The sequence below is a fragment of the Apteryx rowi genome, unplaced genomic scaffold (assembly GCF_003343035.1).
Source record: "Apteryx rowi isolate R43461 unplaced genomic scaffold, aptRow1 scaffold_2, whole genome shotgun sequence".
Classification (NCBI taxonomy): Eukaryota; Metazoa; Chordata; class Aves; order Apterygiformes; family Apterygidae; genus Apteryx; species Apteryx rowi.
In genome coordinates, this window is record NW_020448307.1 from 3275561 (window position 1) to 3284965 (window position 9405).

Below are 9405 nucleotides of genomic sequence, written 5' to 3' on the forward strand. Positions count from 1 at the left end.
AGGAAAAGTTAGCTAAACTTTAACTCAAAGAACAGTTTTCACTTTGGTTTGGAACAAATATTGAGACCTACTTTATTACAAAGTGATTGCCTAGGGCTTATTTCTGGCTTAACACACGTATAGTTAATCTTTTGGCCATAGAGTTGAAGTCTGGGAATAGAGAAAAATCATAAACATCATATTAAATCAAAAGATCTTAAGTTGCAGAGTAGAAGATCAGATTTTTCTGTTATCTTTGTTTAATCCCAGCAACTGCATTCATGCTGTAAACTACAATACAGTTGAGCCATCCATGTTCAAAAAGGAATGACTACAAAATACCAGACCAACCAGGTCAAGAGACATTTCAGTAGGAAAGTAAATTTAGACAGAATTAAATTCTGGTACACTTTGCCCACCGAGTACACACACAACAATTGACATTCAGGCTCAACCATGTATACATGCCATCACACAAATGATCTTGGCAATTTCTTGCTTAAAAAAAAAAAAAAAACTTTTGTGGATATGTTCCAAGACACTGGTGTAATAACTCAGCCTAGTTATGTGCTCAAGGCAGGAATCTCTAGAGGAGGTTTGCAGCCCATGAGACTACGGTATCCTGATGTAGAGGTGTAATACGCAGTGTCTGATAGGTTCTGTCCTCAGAGGCCAGATCTCTGCCAAAAAAGAAATCAGGTCTGTCTTTTCACAGACACAAACTCAACACTCAACTCATCAAGCACATTTTTATCCCCCAAACCAACATGAGAGTTAACAACTGCTGAGCCCAAAGCAGGTCAGGGAGTCGTATTTAATGGCACAGGTCTCTAGGTTCTTGCTGAGCCCTAAGGTATAAGATATCAGAAAGAGGACTACCCAATAACCGTTTCCAAAAACCCAGCAGACATCTGATAGCTACCTAATAACAAAAGCCTTAAACTTTGGTCTTGTTGACATAAATTATACATCATTTGAGTGCATGCATTTATGTAGCTTGAGACAAGTAAAAGGCACTATGGGTTGGTTTTCTTAGCTCTATTTGCTTTCAAATTTAAAGTAATGAATAAACTCTTGGGCACTAATTCTGGAAACAAGAGACTGCCTTATAAGATTATCTGCAGCTCAATAGTCAGGGGACAGGGGAAATAAAAGGATTCACATTACGAATTTTATAATGACTTACTGCTCACTTATCTGAAAAAAGTTGGAGTCATAATTAGCCAGCCTTTTCAATGCTTTAAGGTGCAGAGATTTCTATCTGCTGCACACCTTAAAATTTGCATTTTAATGGGCAAAAGATGTATATCAGTAATAGCACCAATGGATGCTCTCTTATCACTGGTAATAATACAATATATAGCTTAGGAGACCAACCTATCCACAGTACAGCAGGCTTGATCAATAAAGAGCGAAAAGTGACCAAAACGAGTCAAATCTAAATGTCACTGTACTGACATGCCTCTAAATAACAAAACCCAGGCTGCAGCTTAAGGTCAAAACATATTAATGATGTGAACACATGGCTGGTTTAGCTAATCGTGGTAGATAGGGGGTTCATTTTTACTCGTGCAATTATCCAAGTGTAACTACCTGTAGGTGGAGAACAAAACAGCTTACCAAACTCCTAAGAATCCTATTATGGATTTTTGAGAAACAAAAGGCTCAAATGTAAATAAAACAGCACACTATTTTGGTTTTCTTTTTACTTTACTTCTAGACCTATAACAGAACTAGCAATTGCCAGGGATTTTTTCCCCCCTTTAGTATTTCGGGGAGAAAACCTCACCTTTTGTGACCACAAAGCAGCACTGCTGCTCTCTCAGTATCATTTGGGTGACCACAACAGCAAGGGAAAGACAGAGTCAACTAAAGAAAAGCAGCTGATGAAGAACCTGGCATCATTCCTACAAGCTCCCTTTGCACAGCTCACCTGGGGATATCGCAACCAGCATCTAACTGTTGGCCTGCACAGCATGTAATCCAGCAAAGCAGAGAACTACAGACCTAATAATGTGTTCCCTATCAGTATTTCCATACTATACATTCAACTATTTCTGCTTTGCTTTTGCTGCAAATAGGAGAGCTAGATGTCCTGCCAAAATCCCAGCTAGTCAACAGATCAGCAGCTGAAGTGTGCTGGAGAACTCTTAAAGGAAATATTTCACTGCTTTGCCTTTCCATCTAATAAGGGAGACAATGTGCTACAGAAWGAAAAGGCAAAACACAAAGCAMAAAAAAAAAAAAAAAACCTAAAAAAAMAAAGARAAMAGTAAAAMAAAGATGATTTAAGCAAGGTATTACTAAAGAAATCCTCTTTTAGAAAAGAAAGCATGAAAATTGCCAACTATAAGCATGCATCATCGTTGCTTGTGGCTACAGGCAGCGTTGAGATCTGAATTCCCGGAGAAGCTCAGTGGAAGCAGAGATGATTCTCCAGAGGTGAGCTGCTGGTCCTCTAGGCAGGGAGCTATAACTGGCAGCCATGACATAAATAGTTAAAATCCCAAAGCTGAGGCAAACATCAGTATTTTAGGAATATAGTAATTTATAAAGAGTTTTACAAGTGTCATCCTGCTGCCAATTTAACCACAGACCTGTCAAAGCAACTTCTTTCAGTTCTGCATTGACACACGGAAAAGGGCAAGAAAAGGTGGATGCAAAGAAGAGATGCGAAATGCTACAATAATAGGTGATGGAGGCCTTCTGACACACAAAGAGCTTCATCTCCAGATGATGCATTTCCCTGACAAAAAGAATTAGAGAAAATGACACATTTTTCTCCTTAAACTTCAAAAGAAATATTTAGTTTGGGGTGATTGGATTAAACATGGATTAAGTTTGCTGTTGAAACCGTCACTATGACTGGAAGGAACCTCGGGGCTGAGTAGTTTCCTTCTGCTGTGTTTTCTGCCAACACACTTCTGCTTTTCAGAAATAACTTTCAGTTTTAGCTCTGCTTAATTATACATTTAAATGGTGGGACTGTAAAGGGAAGTGGAAGCCACTTTCTGTCTTCTTTAACTTGGGAGAATTGTGGTGTCAGCAGCTGACACAGCTTGAATAATGGCAAAACTGCAGATAAGGGGTGAACTTAAAGAAGGACAGAAGAGAAAAATATAGAGCTATTCTGCATGAAACTTCAAGTATTTCTAGTGAGTGAAGTCCCTGGAGAAAATCCAACAAGTTTTGTACATTTTTAATGAGGGTCTATAGTAAATGTTTGTAAATCAAGGGCAAGTAATTCAACAGCAGAAGAATCAGATAAGACTGCTAAAGCCTTTTGAATGCTCTAGTCTCACAGAGAGTGTAAATGGCATTGGAAACTCCTAGCACTCTGAGAGCTCTTTGCAGTGACAGAACAGCAGAAAGGGGCCTTAGAGACAATCAAAATCTGCCCCAAAGAAAGCTACAGAAATAGTCTTATTCAGGGTTTTGATTAAGACTGGCTGGAAAACAAAGACTCATTTCATAAAATTATTTCAAGGCCTCAGAATTTGTTTTTAATTTGCATTATAATGAAAACAAGACAGTTTGAAAGAAGCAGGAGAACAAGGGAAAGAGACAGAAAGGGGAGCATATACACTCTGTAGCCCAGTGATTACAGCATTTGCTGGAATACAGAAGATCTTGGGTCAAGTGATCCATAAAGCACCAAATCCCCTGCCAGTGCAATAAATAGTTGCACTTACAGTAATCACAGCAGTGGGACAAAGTCTGAAGCACTCATATCAAAGGGGTAATTTCTTTATCAGAAGATTAATCACTTTCTTTGCTTTAATCACTTTAATCAAGAGATCTGCTGTTTCTCCTCATCAACAATTAGTAGCTTCTCAGAACATTCCCAGAAGAAGCTTGCCTGCCTCTTACTTACAAATTTGGGGACGTATGTTAGTTGATGCTAGTCATTAAAATAGATTTTCTTGCAAATACAACTCCCTTGATTTAAAAGCAATTGACATTCTGCAGGAATCTTCCATCTTGTACAGTTAGGACAGTCCTTCAAATACAGAATTAACTCATGCTGGCAGTAGTGCTGAGTTGTATCAGTTGATGAGAGAACGGCATCATTATTCTTGAAAATGAAGTGCATGTTTGGGGCTGTGCTAGCCAGGTCTCTTCCATCACTTCCGAATGACTTGTTTAACTGCAACATTTGCAAATTGCTCTTTTCTCAGTGTTGGATTAGCACAGGGAAACATGACTCTAGGGTTATCATCAAGTCAAAGCCCAAAACATGCTACTAGTGAATATTCAGAGGCAGAAACCTGCCTTTTCATGGCAAGTTGTGGTATTGACCTTCACACTCATGTTTGAGTAACACTCCTGATCACAGATGTGGTGAAATTCTGGAGTGTCTCCTTTCTCCAGGGAAGTCTGAATTTAGCTTTTTTGTTTTTTTCTTCAATCTAGAGATTTCCAAGTTTTAATAAGGTGCCATCATGGGCTGAATTTGCAGTTTCTTTTTGCTAAAGATCTGTATTCATCTGAACACCAGCTGTCAGCAATGTTTCCCTGGAGACTTGAGGCTACCAGCCCTCTTGTCCCTCAAGAGTTCCCTGTATTTTTCATGGTCCACTACTATTTTTATTAACACCTTGATTAGAACAGATGTAACTACATAAACAAAAATACATTGAATTTCTGTTCACAAAACAATCTACCTTTTGTTTTATATTTTGGGTTCCTCAGTTTTATATTGAGGAAATGCAATTACTTGATACGAAAAATCCATGTCAAACAGTGCCATCTACACCTGCTTTCTGACAGGCAAACATACCTGCTTCCCAGCTATCACCAACTGCTCAGGGTCTGTTTTATTTTCTTTAGATTGGAATTGTGCTTGTTCAGGGGCCAAAATTTCTCTGGTATATAATGAAGTTTGCGTAATGTAAAACCATTGAACAAATCCTTTAAGGTTTCTCCAGTTGCTTGGTTTTGGGGAGGGAGGGGGAAAAAGGAGAAGTAGTTTATCTACAAAGCAAACAAAAACAACCCCAAATATATCTTAAAAACCAAGTTCCAACAGAAATCTCTTTTCCTAACGTGAGCATATGCACAAGCTTACTTTGGGGAGGATAAATCCTAACTGGCAAATATGAATGGTCAGTCATAAATTTCCCTTCTAGCCTTTTGAGCTTTGAGCCTTTTAGACTCATTGGCACAGGCTGGTCAGGGATGCTGCGAGAGCTGACCTCGAGGCATGCGTGTGACCTGCTGGTCCAACACGTATAGCACACGTCCTTCTCCTTTAGGTGATGACAGCCCGTTACTGTTAATGAAATTGTTCTTTCAGCTCAATTGGTAAAAGGCCTAAGATACTCAAGGCTTAAAGCCTCTAGTCCCATTTCACAGTAATCTCTAGAAATGAAAGGCATTTCTCTCCCAAGTTTACCTAAGGGCAAGCATAAAAGATGACTAAACCATCACATGATCCACCAGGCACTGGGAGTTTTGTACTGAGCTTTAGGAGGGAGATTTCCAAAGGCACAAGCCCTAGCTAGGAGGGTAGCTGCAGTCTGTGCCTTTGAATACATCCCTCAGTCCCTGAAGCTGGGCTCCAAAATGAAATTAAGTTGCTAACCGACTGATCTGATCTTCAGAGGGTCTGTGCCTTAGCTCGCCCACTCCTGCAGACTTTCATACCACCAGTCTGATTTACAGTAGCTGGGGATCTGCCTCCGTTGATTTTCCCTTCCTAAACCGATTATATTTTAAAACTTTTATGAACTCGCTCTTCTATGAGCTTGCAAAGCCTGCAGTATGCTTTAGGAGAGAGAGAATCCAAATGGAAAGTGTGTCCATCCCATATGCAGAGCACAGATCACCTCCAAGAAGGAAACGCTCCCTGATGCCTAACCACGTGGCAGTGCCCAGACCCCAGCCACCGTCTCCTGCAAGCGGACGGCAACTCTGCTGTTGAGGTGCTCCTGGGTGGTAACTGCCAGCAAACACCTTCATCACCACTTTCTGATTTTTTTCTTAACAGTTTTGGGGTTTTCCTATCTCTGCTCCTTTCCTTTCCCCTTCTAGTCTCCTGAATTGCACCTCAACCCCCCCCCCTCCAAATCTCCATTTTCATCTTTCTTCTCTTCTATCTTCCTGGCATTTCTCAGCTCTGAAATCCACAGTTATGCAAGATGAGTTGAAACAAAGTTAAAAAGAATTTTTTTTCTACCTTTGGGGAAGAAGGGGAAAAAAACAAAACAAAACACACCCCCACACAAAACCCCCACCCAAAGCCCTGATGCAGGACCACCCACCTGCGGCACCGGAGGGAGGCCTGCTCCCCTGGTCCCATGGGTTGGAGTCGCTGGGGATCGCCCGGCCTGCTAACGACGGAGGCAACGTAGCCGCGCGGCGTGTGCAAACGGCAAGGTTACCCCGGGTCCACCGGCAGGGCGGTCTTCGTGCTGCGAAGGGCACAGCGGTCACTGCCTCATGCCACTACCAAGCACAGCAAGACACAGGCTCCAATTTCTTTTGCTCTAGCTCAGCCGAGCGCTTTTGTTGCTTGCTTTCAGGCTATGGCTCTGTCTGTGGCCGCGTTACAGCTTCTCAGCTCTGATTTTTCCTCGAGACAAACACTAGAAACGGCCCCACGTACAAGCCAGTGGCCAGTGCTCAAGGATGGCAAGTGCTGAATCCTGCCCAGCTGTAACATTGCTGCCAGAAAAGCATGTTCAGATAAATACACCTTCTGCAAACAAGCATCACCAGTGCAGCAGTGTATCTAGACTAATGGAACAGGAACCACAAACCTAAAGGAAAATGTGTCAGCTGTGATTTTCCTGTTGAGTTTCCTGCCTTTCCTAAAGGGACTGGCAATAGTCACCTCCACCACCCCTTACACAGCCATGGTGACCACGGACAGTTAAACCTCCCCAAAAAGATGTAAATCCCAACCTGTCACAGGGGGCAAGCTACTGCAGGAGCTGGACCTGGACTAGGCTACAGTAAAGACCTCCTTTTCAAAAGTTAACAGGGAAAATTGTTCAATGAAGTTTTTCCTCAGTAGCCTCATTTATCCAAACACAGGGCACCCGCCTGCTCCACAAACAAGAGCCAGAAAGCCACGTGCTTGGAGGACGGCTTACGTGAGATGGAGCAGTGCAAGCTCTTACTGCCTCTCCCTGGCCTGGAAACAGGCTGGCAAAAGAGCTGCTGCTCCTGCTGCTTCCCTGCCACCGCCCTGTAGACCTGGTAATACAGCACAGACTAAGGGCTTAATCCTTGGGGTAGGAGCTACGACATCTCACCCAGCTTTTCTCTTTAGCCTTGTGTTGCATTTTCACAGCCTAGTTGAAGTTTTACATCATGTCCACACGAAAAAGCTCATGTCCAAGTAAACGTGTGCCAGGAACTCTAGCTCTTAGCTTAGCCCCAGGCACCGTTACCAGCCAGGAAACCCTGTTGCATGCTACAAGGGTCAAGCAGACAACCCTGCCCTATCATCATAGTGTTAATCCTGAGAGTCCAGCTCATGCTGAAGGCTACACTAGCTAGTTTTATCCTCAGCTTCATTTTCCATTTTTTGCAGCACAGCCCACTTGTATAACTCTTCCCCTCAGCATAACTGGCTTCCAAGAACAACACTGTAAAAAGGATAAAGCATCAGCCGAAACCATCACATTCATGTAGCTGATTTAAAAAAAAAAAAAAAAAAAAAAAAAATTTCTTACATGACTCTTAGGTCTCTGTTTGGTGTGCACACCTACTCCATGAATTTCACAGGACAGGCACCAGCGATGAGCCAGCTGTTGTGCTTTTCACTCTCCATCTGCATGAGCTGTGCTTGTACACGTGCCAAGCAAGTCTGAGAGATGTGCAAAACCCAGGCGCAAGTGGTTACAGAAACTCCCCAGGAGCTTGCCAGTTCTCTGCCAGACTTTGGAGCATGAGTCTCCCTGCTCTCCTAGGTTGAGCAGCGATGAGCCCTGGAGCAGGCTGTGCCGGATAGCAGGTACCTCGTGGCTCCATCCTCTCCTCAACCATGTCCTGGGCTTGGAACCAGGGCCAGGGCTGTGCAGAGACTGCATGGCAGCAGGGAACACCTGCTCCTCTGCCAGAGATCTACCAAAGGTGAATTCCCACAGACATGTTCCCCAACATCCCTACTGCAGGTACAGATTACTTTTAGATCTCTTATACTGGTCAGGCAGAAAGGTTTTAAGAGTAGAGATGGATGGGAGCAAGCCAGTCCTGAAAGCTTTTGGAAAAAGGGCAACACACACAACAAAACACAACCCCTAGCAAACAGTGGCCTGCAGCACGCAGTTCTTCTGTAAAAGCCAACCATCACCTACATGATTCTTGAGGCAAGGCAAAATACTTTAAGCCTCTTCGGCAGATATTAGCAGTGCCCAGTAAGTGCCTATTTTCTCTGCTGTTAATTGGAACAACCAGAGACATAAAACAATCTGGAAAAAGAAAAAAACACCAGAAACAAACCACCAAGGTCAACATATACTTTTACCATAAATGCCAGTTTCATGAGTCACTAACTGATTGTGCATTGTTATCAAATTTGGCATGAGTTCCTTCGTTTAAGAGCGAGGCCCTCCAACATCAATGTCGCTACTGTTTTTACTTGCATTGGAGAAACAGAGACAAGTGGCTGAACCAAAGGATGCCAACCGCACAGTGAGAAGAATGCCCTCTGATAACCCATTTTTCCAGGAATTAGTATTTTCATATAATCACCAAATTAGTTTTCTGAATTTGGAGTTATCACGCTCTCTATCATTCTTCTGCAAGAATATTCATAGTGTGCAAATTCTAACAGACATTAGAAAAACACTTTCAAGCCCCTACTCTCCATTTGGCTTGTGTTTAGGTCCAACAAAGTTTTAAAAGTTATGCAGCAGGTTGTAGAAAGGTATTTGTTAGAACAAATGTACAATCTATGTTATGGAGGAAAAAAATAATCACGGGTGATACGAATTTATGTCCTTGTACAGAAAAAGCAAAAATAATGTCTTTTTTAAAAAGCAAGCATTTTAACAATACTGATTGGTTTCCATGGCAAAAACTTTTGACTGCTCAGATAAGAAGGCAAACACAACAGGCTGCACTACACTGCGATGTTAAAACATTACCATAGAAACAGCAAAAATTAGGGGATAAATGGATTGGGTTTGAAACAGTACAAAAGAAATAGGAAGGTGCTCAGAAGTATCAGATAATCTCACTTGTATTAAACTTTCATCCTCGCCAAGGAGGCTTTTGAGCCATTAACTTCATTACTGGTGGGCGGGAGGAGGCGTTCTTGGGCGCCTGGCTGGGGAAAGGAGCTGTCGCACCCAGGGAATACATCTGCAAGTCCTTCCCCACCAATTCCCGTCCCAGGGGAAACCTCAAGACAATACAAGCATTTTAGCGGGGTCCCCCCCCCCTTCCATTTCAAGGACGCAGCCAAACAATGAA